The 20,429-nt window shown below is 37.5% G+C and overlaps 1 protein-coding gene across 11 annotated transcripts in view; it reads left to right on the top strand.

The window, feature by feature from the left end:
• Nucleotides 1-20,429, top strand: part of CEP170 (centrosomal protein 170kDa) — a 131,101-nt gene that overhangs the window by 470 nt on the left and 110,202 nt on the right. The window lies entirely within an intron of this gene.

Below are 20,429 nucleotides of genomic sequence, written 5' to 3' on the forward strand. Positions count from 1 at the left end.
GCGGCCCGGCTTCCCTTGCTAGTGTCCACGTATTGAGTCGTCTTTGGCTGTCTTGGCTTTGTGCAGCCCCCTCCGCCCGAGCTGTTTGCAGGGGTGCGGGCGGAGCAGTGGAGGGAATGGCTGCGCTGCAGCTGGAAAAGGGGTTTTTTCCCGGTCTGAGCAGCTCCCGGTGTCGACCCTTTTTGGGTGGTTGGTTTTGGGGTGTGGGGCGGTTTGGAGAGGTTTGGCAAAGAACATTTTGGACGTGGTGGGAGGGCGTGGAAGATGTGGTGTCAGTCAGCCCGCCGGGCCACAGCACCCGCGCAGGCTGTGGCTCCGTAGTAACCCGGGGGAGGAGAGAGTGGCTTCCTGTCGACTTCATTGTCCTGAGATTCAAATGTGGGCTTTGGTATGGGTCCCTTCATTTCTTCCAGGGAAAGAAGAATTAGCTGCCTAACCAGGGGCGGGAAGATGTGGGATTTGGATCCTAAGTCATAAAATCTGTTTTTGCGGGGTTTTTTTTTTTTTAGTGTTTAGAGGAGTTTTGTTTTCTTTTGTTTTTTGAGAATGTAAGCTCCAGGAAGGCAGGGACAGTGCCTATCCAAGCATTGCCAAGGTGATCCATGTAAAATTACTAGATCACGATGAAGAAAGGACTAGGAAGGGCCTGACGACAAAGCTGTTTGTGTAGCAGGAAGATGAACCAGCAGAATGTTTTTTCATTGGGTGGGTAACGCATTTACGTTCCTAAGGGAATAGGGTAGGCTACATCTTTCCGTTTTGTTTTTTAAGCATTCAAAATTAAAAATAGGCCTGGTATATTTCTGTTTCTGAATTTTTAAATGCATGTTTTTATTCTCTTAATGAAAATTTACCCGCTTGGGAGAAATGTAGTGAAGTAGATGATGTACTTGATTGAAAATGCATCGTTTAAAATGATTTTATTGTTAAGCTTACAGTGCATACAGTCGTTTACTGGCATTAAAACCAGCGAAAGAGATTGAAGCAGGAAGGGGAGGACCCGGTGGAGGAATGATGTGAAAGGAGGGAGTTACATTATGAATACAGTATCCAGATCTTCACTAATATAACCTTAGCAGGGCATGTGCAATGATTTAGGAATTCTACTCTGAAAATACTACATTGCACGTTACAAACCATTTTTATTTTTCTGCCATTTCTTTAAATAGTAAAACCAGTGCTGCTTTTACTTTTTCCTAACTTTGTTAATTTTGTTGAATTTTTTTTTGTTTAAAAACTGAAAAATCTAAATGCACTTGACAGAGACGAAGGAAGATACTAAAACTTGGAAAGTCAACTGATTTGTCTGTCCAAGCCCAACTGCTAAAGAAAGGCAGAGTCAGATAAAACCAAGGTCTTTTTTGCAATGTGCTCTTTCATCCGTGTCCCTTGGTCCCCCTACCCTGTCAAAATTGTGCAGTGCTTTTCTGCGTGCTCTTTTGAGTTGTCTGTGACAGTCAAGTTTATTAATACCTCATAGTTGTATTAGTCTAGTCTTTTCTTTTGATGTAGAAGTAATACTAATGAAGAGGAACTTTAGTTTCATAAATTAACTTTCTGATACAGGAAAAGAGGCCTTAAAGTGGACTTTTCATAAAAATAGAAACTGTTGGAATTTCCCCCCTACTTCATATTAGTAACCATATTTTAATGTTATCTTCTGCTATTCAATACTATTTTATAGTATGATCAACTCTATATAAACTGTTAAAAATGAAATTGCTCCATAGGAACTCATGAAGTTCATCAGTCTTAAATTCAGTGAATTGTGTTATATTCAAGTTAAACAAGAGCTTACTGTTTGAAGGAAGGAAATTCACATTGAACTTGTTTATTAAAATTATGCTCTTTTATTCAGTTGATTTTGCCATAAAGTGGTTTTATTGTCTTATACTTTTTATCCTTTAATTCTACATTGTATTTTGATAGACTTTTAAAAGAGAATTAGTATGTCTCTTAAATTTCATCTTACTTAAAAATAATCTGTAATTAAATTCACCATGTGGAATTAAATCAAACTTGAAATGTATTCTACTTTTAAATTTAATGGTGTGCTAAAATTAATTATGGAAGTAAATAACCATCTGCATGTTTTTCGACTTTACACTATAAAACTATCATACATTGTGTCTATTAGTATGAATATCTAGGTGATTTTAAAAACCTTGTGCTTAAGGATTTGTTTTATTTGTTCCAAGTATCAGTTTCTTGTTTCCTTCTATCTGTTAAAAAAAACCCAAAAGCATCCCGAAACTAGTTTTATTGTTGCATCTGGTAGTGATCAGCTATCACTTATCTAGTAGTAAATACTGTATATGTTTAAACTTGTTGTCAGTATGATTTTTACTCAACAAAATTCTGTCCCTGAAAAATAACTTGGTATTTTAATTAATGTGTAGTGATTTTCTTTTCTTTATCATGAACATTGGGGGGATAAGCAGTATACTGTGCTTATAAATATCTTAACAGACAGCATGGTATTAAACTGCCAACTGAAATATCTGTATAGTTGTGAATTATTCTGCAAGTATATAAAAAAAGAATTGCATACTGTCTGAAAAAAATTTGGTGGATAAATATTATTGACGGAAGCATTACGTGTTGATGTGTTTCAGTAAGAAATGAGTTTCCTCTAATGGGGAGAAACCTCAGATTATTTTTATTTCATAAACTTTTGTTAATAACTAAGATTTCTAATAACTACCCTTGGTGAAATGGGTCTTTATTTACTCATATTTCTCGAGGGAAGTGCTCAGCAATGAGTTAGCCAGTGTAGGCTATCTAAAAGATAAAAGAGTAAGAAAACATCTGTCGGTAGTTGTTGTTTGGTTGCTAAGTCGTGTCTGACTCTTTGTGACTGTATGGACTGCAGCATGCCAGGCTTCCCTGTCCTTCACTATCTCCCGGAGTTTGTTCAGACTCATGTCCATTGAGTTGGTGATGCCATCCAACCATCCTATCCTCTGTCGGCCCCTTCTCCTCCTGCTCTCAGTCTTTCCCAGCATCAGGGTCTTTTCCAGTGATTTAGCTCTTCGCATCAGGTGTCCAGAGTATTGGAACTTCAATTTCAGCATCAGTCCTTCTAGTGAATATTCAGGGTTGATTTCCTTTAGCATTGACTGGTTTGATCTCCTTGCCCTCTGGTAGTATGTTTGATTAAATTGGATATATAGTCCAGTTTAGTTGAAATGATTATACAACAGTATGTTTTTTGGGCAAAATGAATGACATAGCTGATATGTACTAAAGTAAACCCCACTCCTGTTCAGAGGTAGAAAGGAAACCAACAAAAGCAAGGTTATAGAAATTTCTTTCATCCAATAGAGATTATGCGAAGCATAGATGTAGAAATGAATTCCATGCATGCATTACATAGGTTTGAAAAACAAAAAACACAGCAGAGAACAAGTTATTATTTAAGTGTATTGGTGGCTAACAAATAATATAGAAAATACTACCCTTTGGAACATAAATATTTACTGAATACATGAGTAACGTATGTGTGTGCTTAGTTGTTCAGTCGTGTCCTGACTCTGCAACCCCATGGACTATAGCCCACCAGGCTCCTCTTTTCATGAGATTCTCCAGGCAATGAGTAAGACTTACTGTGTATTGAGTACCTACAAAGTGCCAGGCATTTTGTGTGTCTCTGTGTAATTCATGCAGCTGTTGTATAAGTAAGGTATTATTTTACACTTAAAGTTGAAAATACTTGAGGTCCTGAGTTAGTGAATAATTTTGCCTCTGTGTCATTCATTACTCAGCGGTAAAGCCTATTAACTGAATCTTTGTCTTTTTGACTGAAGCCAAAATTGTTTTCACTCATCTTTTTCAGTAAGTTTAAAAAAACAACATTTATTTCCTTCTAATTCACATTATTTTAGAATCAGAGGAGACTTTAGAAGTCATCTCAAACGATGTGCCATTTATTACTAATCTCTGAGATCTTACTGAGCCCACCTTCTCCACGAGGAACACTTCCATGAACAAATGGCCATAGGATGGCTAATTTAGCTTTTGAAAATTATAATAGAAAGCTCTTATTTAAACTGAGCTAGTATCTGCTTTACTATGTAACTTACTCTATTGGTTATAGTTCTTTTGTTAGATACAGTAAGGTCTTTCTCAATATAGTGGTTCTCTGCCAAGTTTTCCCTTTTCTAAATCAAATCTGCAACCTCTACAGCTTCATATGATACAGTTTCCTTTACCTTCCTCATCTCTATCACTAGATAACTATCAGTCGGTTTCGTCAGTGCTGTTCTTTTTTGTTCACATTTAGTTCTGCAATTGTGGTCTGAACACAGTGTAGTGAAATTATCCCTTTCCTTAATTCAAGCCATTCAGTTGTGTTTACAGTCTAAAATTGTGTTAACTCCAACAATGGTAATATCTTACCAGTTCTAAGCAGAAAAATGCTCTGTGGCTTTTCAAGTTACATTTATCCAATTCAAGGGATTATTTTCTTTTTTACATTCTGTATTTCTACTTTTCTAACGTTAAAATGACCTTTTTTTAATGAAAAATAGTGTTGGTAGGTAGTAAGTTTCTTTTGATATTAATCTTTGGGTTTTGTTTTCGTGTTCTTAAATAAACAATAAAAAGTTGGCCTTCTGTTATTTCGCATTTTGTTTCTTAGAAAAATTTGTCTGGAAATCACTGATGTGGTCAATATAAACATGCACCTTTTTTATGTTAGGCTCTTTCCCATTCTGAATATACATGTAGATAATGTTTTTAAGCAATGTTTACCTTTAGCCCTTTTAAATATCATCTAATTGAAGGTAGTTAAAACTTGAGATCTTCTTGAATAATGATTCCGTCATCCAAGGGATTAGCTTCTCTCTTCCTGGCTTTTTGACATTTATAAATTTAACAAGCAAGCCCTCTTATGTCTTTATCCTGCGCATGTATTGGATATAGCCAAGGACATACCATGCAAATTTATAAATAGAAAAAAAGTTACATAAAATATGCTGGAGGAGAAAGGTCACCTTTGTGTGTGTGTCAACAAGGATAATGAAAACCATTTGAATGTTTTGTTTGTTTTTAATTAAAGGGAAAATCATTATGTCCTCTAGTACTAAGGGAGTTGGCTGAAGCTTACTGTCTGGTGTGGACGTGGATAATTATACAAAGTCTAGCATAGATGCTGTGAATAAAAGAAAATCAGAGTAAAGGGATAGAGAGTGATGGACTGCTATTTTTTATTTATTCTTAAGTAGTCATTCACATGGCACATTAAAGTGGTCCCAAAAAATCAAACTATTTGAAAAATAATGTGAAAAGTCCTCTTACCCATCTACCTTATCTGCTGACTTAACCACTTCTCCCAGTCTAATAGGTAACTTTTTAGTGTATCCTTCCAGTGAATTTTTTTTGAATTTAAGTAAATACTGTATATATTTTTATACTATTTACCCTCTTTTACACAAAGATAGCCTCTTTATACAATAGGCTTCAGCAATACTTGAACCTTGAACTTGTAGATGTTCAAGCTGGTTTTAGAAAAGGCAGAGGAACCAGAGATCAAATTGCCAACATCTGCTGGATCATCGAAAAAGCAAGAGAGTTCCAGAAAAACATCTATTTCTGCTTTATTGACTATGCCAAAGCCTTTGACTGTGTGGATCACAAAATTCTGAAAGAGCTGGGAATACCAGACCACCTGACCTGGCTCTTGAGAAACCTATATGCAGGTGAGGAAGCAACAGTTAGAACTGGACATGGAACAGCAGACTGGTTCCAGATAGGAAAAGGAGTACGTCAAGGCTGTATATTGTCACCCTGCTTATTTTAACTTACATGAAGAGTACATCATGAGAAACGCTGGGCTGGAAGAAGCACAAGCTGGAATCAAGATAGCCGGGAGAAGTATCAGTCACCTCAGATGTGCAGATGACACCACCCTTATGGCAGAAAGTGAAGAGGAACTCAAAAGCCTCTTGATGAAAGTGAAAGTGGAGAGTGAAAAAGTTGGCTTAAAGCTCAACATTCAGAAAACTAAGATCAGGGCATCTGGTCCTATCACTTCATGGGAAATAGATGGGGAAACAGTGGAAATAGTGTCAGACTTTATTTTTTGGGGCCCCAGAATCACTGCAGACGGTGACCGCAGCCATGAAATTAAAAGACGCTTACTCCTTGGAAGAAAAGTTATGACCAACCTAGATAGCATATTGAAAAGCAGAGACGTTACTTTGCCAACAAAGGTCCGTCTAGTCAAGGCTATGGTTTTTTCCTGTGGTCATGTATGGATGTGAGAGTTGGACTGTGAAGAAAGCTGAGCGCTGAAGAATTGATGCTTTTGAAGTGTGGTGTTGGAGAAGACTCTTGAGAGTCCTTTGGACTGCAAGGAGATCCAACCAGTCCATTGTGAAGGAGGTCAGCCCTGGGATTTCTTTGGAAGGACTGATGCTAAAGCTGAAACTCCAGTACTTTGGCCACCTCATGTGAAGAGCTGACTCATTGGAAAAGACTCCGATGCTGGGAGGGATTGGGGGCAGGAGGAGAAGGGGACGACAGAGGATGAGATGGCTGGATGGCATCACTGACTCAATGGATGTAAGTCTGAGTGGACTCCGGGAGTTGGTAATGCACAGGGAGGTCTGGCATGCTGCGATTCATGCGGTCGCAAAGAGTCGGACACGACTGAGCAACTGAACTGAACTGAACTGCATCTTGAGAGCTACTATTTTAGAGACTGGTTAGGTAATATCACTCTTTGAGAAAGTAACTGCAGCCATGAAATTAAAAGATGCTTGCTCCTTGGAAGGAAAGCAATGACAAACCTGTGCTAAGTCATTTCAGTCATGTCTCTTTGTGACCGTATGGACTCTTGTAGCCCACCAGGCTCCTCTGTCCATGGGAATCCCCAGGCAAGAATACTGGAGTGGGTTGCCATACCCTCCTGCAGAGGATCTTCCCTATTTAGGGACAGAACCAGGCTCTCTTATGTCTCTTGCATTCGTGGATATTTACCATTAGTGCCTCCTGGCAAGCCCCTGACAAAACTAGACAGTGTATTAAAAAGCAGAGACATCACTTTGCCAGCAAAGGTCCATATAGCAAAGCTATGGTTTTTCTAGTAGTCATGTATAGATGTGAGAGTTGGACCATAAAGAATGCTAAGCCGAAGAATTGATGCTTTTGAATTGTGGTACTGGACGAGACTCTTGAGAGTCCTTTGGACTGCGAGGAGTTCAAACCAGTCAATCTTAAAGGAAATCAACCCTGAATATTCATTAAAAGGACTGTTGCTGACGCTAAAACTCCAATACTTTGGCCTCCTGATGCAAAGAGCCGACTCATTGCAAAAGACCCTGATGCTGGAAAAGATTGAAGGCAAAAAGAGAAGGAAGTGGCAGAGGATGAGATGGTTAGATAGCATCACCAACTCAATAGACATGAATTTGAGCAAACTCCAGGAGATAGTGCAGGCTTGGCTTGCTGCAGTCCATGAGGTTGCAAAGAGCCAGACACGACTTAGCGACTGAACAGCAACAACAACAAGATCTTTCCTAGGTGGATGGATGTGACCACTGCTGCTACTGAGGTTTGAACAGGAGAGACAGTTGTAGTGAGAAGAATTTGTTATCAGGAATTGCCTCAGAGGCATTACTTGTGTGATCTTGAGTTTGTCACAACTTAGTAAACAGCAACAGGAACAAGATATGTCACTTAATTTCAGAAGTTCACTTTCTTTGTTTATAAAATAAAGCTGGCAATAGTCTAACTACCTCAGAGGTTTATTTTGAAAAACTCATTAGATAGATATAAAAGACAAGAAAGTTGTAATTACATTTAGTGATCCTCTTTCCAGCACCACAAGCGTGGTACCATTTGATAGTGTTAGATTTGAAGAAATGTTCTGGTGCAAGTTCCATCAAGCCCAAAATATCTGTAATGAATGAAAAAATAAAATCTGCCAAGGGTTTTAGTACTTTTTATTTTTAAAGAATGAACTTTTTTCATTTGCTATTTTTATTTTAATGTTTTAAATTTATTATTTTAAAAAATCTTTAATATTTATCTCTACTAATTATTGAATGATCAGTTCATTTTTTAGTTCAGAGAAAACACAAGCCTGTAAATTTTACATATACTGGTCTCAGAGTTTCTACTTTTTAAATTATTCATTTTATTCCTTTTCACCAGAGTAAATTCATGAGATAAGTTTTTGTTGTAAAATACAGAGCCTGTGTATATGTGATTTATTATTGTTCTTCTGGATTTTTTTCCTACTATTCTTAATGAAAATTATTAAACATATACAAGGAAATTAAAACAGTTTCATAGTGACTGCTCACATACCTACCATCTTGATTCTGCCATTAACATTATGTTAGTTTTATCACATATCTGGCCATAAACCTTTGTCTATTCACCAATCCCTCTTACATTGATCCATTTCAAAGTAAACTGTAGAGGTATGTTTTTCACAAAAGGGTTCTTAAATCATTTGAAACTGTTTTAGGTTTAAGTTTTCTGAATGTACTTTTGAAATATTTTGTAGTAACCACTGTATTACACTGTATTAACAGTGTAATATTACACTGTTATTACACTGTAGTAACAGTGTAGTAACCACTGTCACATTAAACAGTAGTTTAAAAATGAAGTACTATTTTTTCAGTACTATTTTTTCAGTTTTTCAGAAAACAGTACACTGTTTTCTATTCCAGTAGTGTTACTGAGGGCTACCCTGGTGGCTCAGCTGGTAAAAATCCACCTGTAATGCAGGAGACCCCCGTTTGATTCCTGGGTCAGGAAGATCCATGGAGAAGGGATAGGCTACGCATTCCAGTATCCATGGGCTTCCCCGGTGGCTCAAATGGTAAGGAATCTGCCTGCAATATGGGAGACCTGGGTTCGATCCCTGGGCTGGAAAGATCCCCTGGAGGAGGACATGGCAACCCACTCCAGTATTAGGGCTTCCTGGGTAGCTCAGCTGGTAAAGAATCTACCTGCAATGCAGGAGACCCCAGTTTGATTCCTGGGTCGAGAGGTTCCCCAGGCGAAGGGATAGGCTACCCACTCTAGTATTCTTGTGCTTCCCTGGTGGCTCAGACTGTAAAGAATCTACCTGCAGTACGGGAGACCTGGGTTCAATCCCTGGGTTGGGAAGATCCCCTGGAGGAGGGCCTGGCAACCCATTCCAGTATTCTAGCCTGGAGAATCCCCATGGACAGAGCAGCCTGGCAGGCTACAGTTCATGGGGTCTCAAAGAGTCCGATACAACTGAGCGACTAAGCAGAGTATTACTGAATTCAGTTTTTCTGTAAATAGCTAGCTGACAAAGTTGACACCAGTGATACACGAAGACAAGATATTCATTGTTTGTATGTTCATTTGTGTGTGTATGGTCTTGAAGAGGAATGGTAGATAGTTTGGTTTTTGTTTTTGATTAAGCTGAAGAGCTATTGAAGGAAACATATCCTGTTTCTCCCATCCAAGTACTAACAATGTCCGACCCTGCTTAGTTTCTGAGATCAGATGAGATTGGGCATGTTCAGGGTGGTATGGCCATAGAATACACTGTTTCTCTAATCAAGTGATTCTGCTATTTCCTTCAGTCACAAATCCAGAAATGAAATATTTCTTCTCAGTTCAATACCTCACTACCTTGCACTTCCACTATTCCCCTACCCTTCTTTTGTGTGAAAAATTCTGTGTTAGGCCATTCACTAAATATAAGAGCCTTTGCTTGTGGTGAAAGAGCACGGTTCCACATTAAGATTTTAAGTGGTTCCTGTAACAGATTCCAGAATGTTAAGGATCTACTATATGAATAAAGAATTTAAAATTTGTAAATTGAAGAGGTGTGAACAAATAGAATGCAATTAAATGAACCGTAAATAAAGTAAAATTTAGACATTTATTTGGGGAGGGTGGCCTGAGGACAAGAGAATGGGCTTTTAAGTGTCTAGGAGAAGCAAGTCTACTGATTATTGTTAATAACATTCAGAACATAATTCATTAATAGAACCTGGCACTGTTTTGCTAATGGATTTTAGGTTAATTACAAGTTCATAAGTCTTGTTCACCAAAGATATGATGAAGTTTGTATCAGATGGTTGTTTCAGCAAAGGATACTATCCGACAATCATTTATTTCTTTTTCTGAATTTTCAGGTGTCTAGTTTTGTCACTAGGATTTCTAATCTCTGACTTGCTCTTCCTGTCCTCTCTTTTTCCTGGGTGCAATCTGTAGTTTTTTCCTCCACTCTCAGCATTCTAAATCAAAACATGGTGTATTTCATGTGTGCTCAGTTTCAGTGCAGTCACTCATTCGTGTCTGACTCTTTGCAACCCCATGGAATGCAGCACGCCAGGCTTCCCTTTGCATCACCAGCTCTTGGAGCTTGCTCAAACTCATGTCCATCGAGTTGGTGATGCCATCCAACCGTCTCATCCTCTGTTGTCCCCTTCTCCTGCCTTCAATCTTTCCCATCATCAGGGTCTTTTCCAGTGAGTCAATTCTTCACATCAGGTGGCCAGAGTATTGGAGTTTCAGCTTCAGTATCAGTCTGTCCAGTGAATATTCAGGACTGATTTCCTTTATGATTGACTGGTTTGAACTCCTTGCAGTCCAAGGGACTCTCCAGAGTCTTCTCCAATACCACAGTTCAAAAGGCATCAATTATTCAAAAATTCCTGTGCACTAGTACTTTGTAAATTACTTTCTCTTTATTAAATTACAGCCCATTCCCCCCATTCCCTTCTCTGCCATGTTGTCAGTCCAGTGAATCCAAGTTGAAGGGATCTTTTTGAAGTACTAGAAAATACATGTTTTCATGTACACATTTCTTCAATGATTTATCTAAATAAAGGGAGATTGGGAGAGAGAGTACCTGGGTGGTTGATAGTGCCGTTTATCAAGATAGAACAGAAGGAAAGGCAGGTTTTGTTCAGAGGATGGAAAGATGCAATTTTTTTCCAGATTAATTCTGACAGGTGAATGGGCCTTGGAAATGAAAATGATTTACAAGTAATTAGAGATCAGGTCTATTGCTTATAAAAGAGGTTTTGGCTTGAAATTTAGAGGTGTCACTTAATAAACTGTATTTGAAGTCCAGTGCATCTGTCCCCAATCTTTTTGGCACCAAGGACTGTTTTCATGGAAGGCAATTTTAGACAATTTTTGTGTGGCAACCTAGATCCCTCACAGTGGGGTTTGCAATCTTGTGAGAATCTAATTCTTCTGCTGACCTTACAGGAGGCAGTAATGTGAGCAGGGGGAGCAGCTGTAAATACAGATGAAGCTTCATCATTCTTGCGCTGCTCACTTCCTGCTCTGCTCGGTTCCTAACATGCTACAGATAGTACCTGTCCATGGGCCAGGGGTTTGGGATCCCGGGGTTCCGGTGGCTTCAGTGAAGTCTCAAAGAGAATATATATTGGGAACTAACCTCCTAAAAAATAAAGATTTAAAGAGAAAGTAGAGACTGACCACAAAAGTCAGAGAAACCAAAGTAATGTTTCCAGAAGGTAAGAATGGTCAGAGATATTACGAGGTGATGTAATCAGATCAGATCAGATCAGATCAGTCGCTCAGTTGTGTCCTACTCTTTGCGACCCCATGAATCGCAGCACGCCAGGCCTCCCTGTCCGTCACCAACTTCCAGAGTTCATTCAGACTCACGTCCATCGAGTCAGTGATGCCATCCAGCCATCTCATCCTCTGTCGTCCCCTTCTCTTCTTGCCCCCAGTCCCTCCCAGCATCAGAGTCTTTTCCAATGAGTCAACTCTTCACATGAGGTGGCCAGAATACTGGAGTTTCAGCTTTAGCATCATTCCTTCCAAAGAAATCCCAGGGCTGACCTCCTTCAGAATGGACTGGTTGGATCTCCTTGCAGTCCAAGGGACTCTCAAGAGTCTTCTCCAACACCACAGTTCAAAAGCACCAATTCTTCGGCACTCAGCCTTCTTCACAGTGCAACTCTCACATCCATACATGACCACAGGAAAAACCATAGCCTTGACTAGACGAACCTTTGTTGGCAAAGTAATAGGAATGTTAAAGATCATTGGGTTTACAATTATAAGGATATTTTTGACCATGATTCAGTAAGGCAGTTGAGAGGAAGAGAGAGGACAGAAATTCAGTAAACTGTCAGAAGATATTCAAGAATGTTTGAAAGGTAAGGAAGTTTGTTAGCAAAAACAGACTGTTTTTTAAAGCCTAGCACCAAAAACAAGGAAGGAAAGCACTCTTAGGTAAACTATATACTGTCTGTACTTTATTTTCTTTTTCAAGGTTTTTAAAATTTTTTTCATACTTTCTAATCATTTTAAAACACTTTTAAACAATTTTTTTGTAAACACATTTTCAAGATGTAAAAACTTACATTTAAAAAAGAATAAGCTCTTAGGACATATGATAATATATTTATCCCTTTATTTGAAAGTTAATTTTAGGACATAGATTCTGAAAGGTAAGATGTTCTTAGATTCACTTATATTCCAGCTTTGCTAGTGTATAAGGAGCTAGTTGTCAGAACTAGATTTTTAAAATAAGCTGCTGTCTAAGGGTATCATGCTCAAAATCCAAAAGTTACTTTGGCCTTGGAAATCCAAATTTACTAATATACGTACTGAGTTCTGCTATAAAACTGCTTTCTATCTTTTTTTTTTGATACGTATATATACCATATACTCCTAAAAAGTAAGTTTACCATTTGACAGTATTCAAATATAATGATCAAAATCACTTCTTTAAAATGTATTAAATGTATTCTTTGAAATGATATTCTGATAATGAAGAACCTAATTTTGTAAGCATCTGTTGTTTAATGAATTATATATAATATGTGAAAGAACAAACTTATGGACACAGTAACAGTTGAATCAGCTATTGAAAATTTTTGGTCAAAGATAGGCTTGATTGCTTATGTAATTTACTAATTTGTATGAATGAATTCTATATATCTTTATCATTGAAAATATCATGCTCATTTGATCAGACCAGAATTTCTCTTTCCAATATAAATTATTTTCATCCTCCTGTTCTGTGTGCTTCTATTCTAACGGTATGAAGTATTTAAGTGAAGTCATCCTTAATGTAAATAATCTGTGATTCCTGTTTATATAAAGTTGATCTAGCTAGGGTACCCACTAGCATAGGTGAATATTTGCATTTAATAAAAATTAAGCAAAAAATCTTCTCAAATGCATTTGCCGTATTTCAAGTGCTTAGTAGTTCGCATGTGGCCTGTGGCTCAGGTATTGGACAGTGTAGATGTTAATACAGAACCCTTCTGTCATCATAGTTCTTTTGCACAGTACTGGTATATTTATTAGCATTATGATTTAACATGAAGGTAAAAAGAAATAGTGCATAATTCAGGCTAGTAATTAGCAACTTATTAAATAGTAAGTGCCTCTCTGATGTATTCACAAAATGTATCCTTGTCTAAAACATATTTTGAGACTTCTAAATTATTTTTTTGATTTCAGTTTTCATCTGTTGTACTGATACTATTATACCACCTCCCAAACAGTTTATTTATAGTGAATTAGAGGAGAAAAGGTAGTGATGATAAGAAGAAAAAGTTGTTTGCTTTTTTTTCAATTGAAGTATAGTTGATTTACAATGTTGTGTTAGTTTCTGGTGTATAGAAAAGTAATTCAGTTATACATATATAAATACTGTTTTTCATATTCTTTTTCACTGTGATTTATCACAGAATACTGAATAGAGTTCTCTGTGTTATATAGTAGACCTTGTTGTTTATCGTATACATAATAGTGTGTATCTGCTAACTCCAGCTTCCTAATTTATCCCTCCTCCACCACCTTTCCCCTTGGTAACCATACATTTCTCTTCTGTTTGTGAGTCTGTTTCTGTTTCCTAAATGTTTATTTGTATTGTATTTTAGATTATACATATAATAGATATCATATGGTATTTGTCATTCTGACTGACTTCACTCACTATGCTAATCCTTAAGTCCATCCATGTTACTGCAGATAGCATTCTTTTGTTCTTTTTTATGACTCAGTAGTATTCCAGTGTGTGTGTGTGTGTGTGTGTGTGTGTGTGTAATATCTATATACACCACATCTTTATCCATTCCTCTGTTGATGGGCATTTAGGTTGGTACCATGTCTTGGCTGTTGTAAATAGTGCTGCCGTGAATGAACATTGGGGTTCATGGGTTTTTTTGAATTAGAGTAGAAGTTGTTTTTAAAGGGCCTATTAGAGTTAGGCAGTTACATGCTGAAGTTCATTACAGAAGAATGACAGAAACAAGAGAAATTGTTGTCATAGAGTGAACTAAAAGAGATGAATCAAAAACATTTGGGCTCCAGGCTCTTAGAAAGCCTTAATTCAAGCTGCTTTCTTCATCACTCCCTCCTGTAGGTTCTGTTTTCAGTTCTCTGAGACAACTTGGTGCACCTTTTTCTGCGTCTAGTGATATTTGACAAAGGTTTTCAGATTCATAGGTATGCATTGACCACTAGAATAGTTTACTGTCCTTTCTAATTCTGGATTTCTGATCTATGTTAGTTTATTGAATTTATACCATTCCTCTAGATGGGTCAGTTGATTTCCGGTCTCTGATTTTAATATAAATTGACTGATTCTTTCTTGTCTGTGGACTTCTTAGGGAGAAAAGGTTGGAACCTACTGGTAGCCAGCAGGAAGGTAAGAGGTAGATTAAAAATAGACTGAATTTTGCATGACCTGTCAGTGTTTATTGTGCAAAAACAGTGTCACAAAACATGTTAGTAGGTAAAAATGCATTCTTTCAGTCACATTCAAACTCTTCAGCCAAATCTTCAGCTGTAGGAATTGACATCGCTAGCATCATTTTAAGGCATACTTGAGAAAAATACAAAGAGAGTAGTTGTGGAAGAAGCCCAAAACTTAGTATCTGAAAGCCCGGGTTTGAATTCAGATAGCTTCTGTCTACTGCTGTTAGATTTGTGACCTTGCTTAAGTCATTTAACTTCAGCTTTCTTCCAGGGAAACATGTTTCTCGCGTGCTCCTTTTGTTTCACTTACGCTTGTATGAAAGTATAAGCACCTAGCACAGTTACTGGAACAAAGGACATACTTGATAAATCTTTGAATCTGAGTATTAATTGATTTGTTGGTGTAAAACAAAATTATGTTTTAACAAAGTCATACAGTTCTACAAAAGCAAGCAAATCAGCCTTTACATTTTTCATAAACTGGCAGATAAAACTTAGCAGTAACCTTTACTGCCTAGACAATTTATAGAAAAGTCTGTCATCAAATCAAGTCTTTTGAAGATATATAGTAAACTCAGATGTAGAATATATGACTATTGATATTTGAAATGTCATCTTCATTTTTCTTAATGAAAAAATTTTTTACTCTTTAATGCTGTTTTAGGCAAAAGTTGTACTATAAATTGTTTTTTTTTTCCCCAACATGTATTTGCTTGTTGTTTTTTTTCAAGATTTAATTAATAGTGTATATGGCATATTATAAAGTAAAATATGGAGCAGTTGTTCCAAAATAAACAAGAGTATATGAAAGCAAAAGTTTTTCCAGTACAGATTTTGTTCACATGATCATGGAACAAGTATCTTGGTAGGTATCCAAAATAAGCACAGCTGTGGATTTAATTTTTTGGATTAACTGTACTATTTCAAATGAGGTTGGGGATTTTAAAAGGAATACATTTTTCCCAGGAGTGTATTTCATTATCTCCCTCATCTCAAGTTAATTATACAACAGAGCTGAATTTTTGAATATATTTTCTTGAATATATCAGTTTCTCAGATATGTTTCCCAGACCACCCAGCCTGAACAGCGCCACCCTAACACATTATGCTATTCTTGTTTTTCACGTTCCTATCTTCCCACTGTCACTGAAATTGTCTTAATCATTTACTTAGCTTTTGTTTATCTTTTTTGCTTTTATGAGGTTGTGAACTTTTTCTGTCTTAACACTCTCTTCCTCTTATTAGTGGGTCATACTTAAGTAACCTTATGAATGAAGAAAAACAGATTAATTCATTTTATAGTACTCTGTAAAATGGAGTTTTCCAGTGTAACTGTTGTATAATGTTTGTACACTTCCTAAACCTTCCATCATTTTTGTTGTTAAAAACAACTATGTGAATGTGTGTGTATGAAGCTCTTAGAACTGTCTGGCATGTGCTTTCCTGGTGACTCAGACGATAAAGAATCCACCCTCAATGCAGGAGACCTGGGTTCAATCCCATGTTGAGGAGGAGGAGGAGGGCATGGCAACCCACTCCAGTATCCTTACCTGGAGAATCTCCATGGACAGAGGTGCTCTGGCAGGCTACAGTCCATGGGGTCGCAAAAAGTCAGACATGACTGAGCAACTAAGCACAGCACAGCATAGCACATCTATTATTGTAAGTAAAAGATTATAGAAAAGTATGTGTTTGCTTTTGTAACAAATGGTCAATCACGTCTGCCCCTTATTTGATCCTGAGTCCTAAGCTGAAATGCAGCCCTAATGTTTTCCTCATTTTCAGAAATATGAGGTGTCAGAGGCAGAGTCAGAGCTTTCAGTGTTGAGGATAATTTCAATTAGGGCTTTAGTAGGAGGGAAATCGGAGAAGGCAATGGCACCCCACTCCAGTACTCTTGCTAGGAAAATCTCATGGATAGAGGAGCCTGGTGGGCTGCAGTCCATAAGGTCGCTAAGAGTCGGACACGACTGAGCGACTTCACTTTCACTTTTCACTTTCATGCATTGGAGAAGGAAATGGCAAGCCACTCCAGTGTTCTTGCCAGGAGAATCCCAGGGACGGGAGAGCCTGGTGGGCTGCCATCTGTGGGGTCGCACAGAGTCGGATACGACTGAAGCGACTTAGCAGCAGCAGCCGCAGGAGGGGGGAAATGTGAAGTGGTAGTCCTGAATTTATACATTTATTTAAAATTTAGCCACTTATCTTTTAGGTATTTGATATGATTGAATAAAAAGACATGATATTTATAGCAGCTTTATTCATAACTGCCAAAACTTGAAAACAATTAAGATGTCCTTTCACAAGTGAATGAATAAACTGTCACTCATCCAGAGAATGGAATATTATTCAGCGTTAAAAAGAAATGAGCTATCAAGCTGTGAAAAGATGTGGAGGAAAGTTAAATGCCTACCACTAAATGAAAGAAGCCAGTCTGAAAGGCTTCTAGTTCTATGACATTGTTGGAAAGTGTGGACACAGTAAAAAGATCAGTGGTTGCCAGGTTTGGTGAGAGAGGGTTGAATAGGAGAAGCACAGAGGATTTTTTTTTAGGGCAATGAAAATACTCAATATACCGTAATGATGGATACATACAATCATATATATGTCAAAACCCACAGAATGTACAATACCAAAGGTGAACCCTAATATGAGCTAGGTACTTTGATACTGATGTGTGAGTGTAGGTTCAAGAATTGTTAAAAAAAAAAAAAAAGTATCACTCTTGGTGGGGGATGCTGATAATGGGGGAAGCTCTACATGTTTGGTGGTTGGGAGTATTGGGAAATCTCTGTACCTTCCCCACTCAGTTTTACTGTGAACCTTAAAGTGTTCTAAAATAGTGTCTTACTTAAAAGTAATTTTTAAAAATATAGTACAAGTTATAAAGGCCTAGATGGGCAGTTGATGCTTTGATTTAGTTCATTTAATTTACAAGCTTTACTGCTCATTCAGGTGACAGTTTCAAGAGGTGAACTTGATCACGTTTTTTTGTTGTAAGTTTTCTTTTTCCTTTCTCCTACTGTTTATTCATTCAGGAAACAGAGCTGGGTACTGGACCAAGCCCATTGTCACCCTTTCATGCCTGCTAATACCAAAAGAAAAGTTGTCACGTGGGTGATAGGGTTTTATTAAAATAAGGATTATATCAGTTGAGGAAAGCCTTTTCAGCTGTGTAGATTGATAGTGCTGATGTTCCCTACAGCAGTTATTTCTTACTACAGGAATTGAGGTTTATGAGAGGAAGTTCATTCTCTATAAAGCCATCTGGTGATAATCAGCCAAGTGATTGCCAGAGCATAAGGATAGACTTTCCTTAACATGTTTTTTTAGCTCAAGTAGTTGAATACACTGATGATTACTTGTGTAATAGTTTTATTTTTCTGCTCAAACCTAATAATCCAACTAAACTAGTTCTTTGCTGTGGGTTATGTGATGCATTGTTTCAAATTTCTTTCGTAATGTTATTATATATCAGGTACACTGTGTTTACCTATCACAAGGCTCTATCATTACAGTAATTAAAATCACATACTCTTCTTGCTGTCAGTCCTCAATTTGAACTGTGACAAGCAACTTTTAAAAAAAAATAGATAAGCAAAAGCAGTAAAATGTATGTAACGTTGAAACTTAAAAGTGTAATGAGAATGTGTCTGTGGTGAACGTTTGCAGTTTCTGTTTTGTTTTTTTTTTTAATTTAAAGCTGTAGTACCACATTTGTAACCCATTAGTTCCAGAAATGAACTCTGATCTAATGGGAGAGTCAGTTTTTAAAGCTGACTGTAGCTACCAGGAACTTGGAAATGGGACTGTGATGCTAGGTCAGTGTTTACCTCCTCCCTGTGACCTCCAAATGTCAGAGCTTTAAACTTTGGCAGCTGCTGCCAAAAGACCTTATCTGACGAAGAGAGAAAGAATAAGAGAGACAATTGAAGGCAGGGAGGTGGTGGAGATGGGGGGAGTTAACCAGGATTTAAAGGCTAGATTTAATTGCAGCAAAGGTTAAATGATTAATTTCTAACCCCTTATGCTTGCAGATTTCCAGATTATTCTCAACTCAAGAGTTGTAGGAGCTCTATAGAGCTACTCATTCATTCATTAAATATCGTGTCACTCACACTAGAGGCAAAATATTGTACTCGGCTCCGGGAATACAGAGATGAAGAAAGGCCTCTCAGCTCTGTACTGACTTGCAGTACTACTCCCCTCAGTGTTCCCATCCCAGCCTGGAGTAATGGCTTGTTCTAGTAGCACCTTAGGCTTATCTCTGTATTGGCATCTACTGACCAGCATTCCCTATGGATTGAGTTCCTGGGGCAGGCTTTTCTTTTTGTTTTTTCCTTTGTGCACCTTGAATTCTCAGAGTGCCTGAATTTGGTAGGTTTCTCAGAAGCATTTCCTGAAAGAAGAGGAGTGGAGGAATACAGACTTTCAGTTCAGTTCAGTCGCTCAGTTGTGTCCTACTCTTTGCTACCCCATGAATCACAGCACGCCAGGCCTCCCTGTCCATCACCAACTCCCGGAGTTCACTCAGACTCACGTCCATCGAGTCAGTGATGCCATCCAGCCATCTCATCCTCTTGTCATCCCCTTTTTCTCCTGCCCCCAATACCTCCCAGCATCAGAGTCTTTTCCAATGAGTCAACTCTTCACATGAGGTGGCCAAAGTACTGGAGTTTCAGCTTTAGCATCATTCCTTCCAAAGAAATCCCAGGGCTGATCTCCTTCAGAATGGACTGGTTGGATCTCCTTGCAGTCCAAGGGACTCTCAAGAGTCTTCTCCAACACCACAGTTCAAAAGCATCAATTCTTTGGCGCTCAGCCTTCTTCACAGTCCAACTCTAAAGAGGTCACCAACTAGAAATATGCAGTAACATTGCAATCTAGAGAACATAATCATATAATAATATTGCAGATATCAGTAACGTATAAGTTGTAGTTTCAATGATAGCATGATAGATGTTTGAACTAAGTTTTATAGGGCTATAAAGTGTATTATTCTGCCATGGGGAAAGACTTATAGACAGGCAGCATCTCTTAATACTACTCTTTATCATACTGTGGAATATCTTAAATGCTGAAATTAAGAAGCACAGAAAGTAGAGACTAATACAGTTTTGTATATAGTCTGCAACATATCTAAGATTATAGGCTTCTTAATTAAGTTATTCTAGTGTTAGAAATTGATGCTATGGGAAATGGAAGTTTGGGGTTGTATTTTAGTTATATTGATAATCACTTTAAATAAAGCAAAAAAATGTGTTCATTTCTCAATAATAGGCTTTAATATTTGTAAATCTTAAGTTACTTTTTTTTTTACATTTTGTGGTTAAAGCCCTTACCTCTTCTCATACCCAACACACACACACACACACACACACACACACACACACAAATATATATTTAAGAGTTTTGTTGATTTTTTTTTTAAATTTTAGAATTATGTATAAAGCTCTCAGGATCCTGAATCTGTTTAGCTTGTTAAATCTAAACCTGAGCCAATACACATGTTAATTATATGTTCATGACTAATGGGTGAGCATACTCCATATGGTCTAATCTCTGAAACTATATTAGTAAGTTTCTGAGCTAATATTTTAATCTCTTAAATTCCTCTTTATTTATTTATTTATAATTTAAATGTATTTATTTTAATTGGAGGCTAGTTACTTTACAATATTGTATTGGTTTTGCCATACATTGACATGAATCCGCCACGGGTGTACATC

This window comes from Bison bison, unplaced genomic scaffold, assembly GCF_000754665.1.
Source record: "Bison bison bison isolate TAMUID 2011002044 unplaced genomic scaffold, Bison_UMD1.0 scf7180017864064, whole genome shotgun sequence".
Classification (NCBI taxonomy): Eukaryota; Metazoa; Chordata; class Mammalia; order Artiodactyla; family Bovidae; genus Bison; species Bison bison.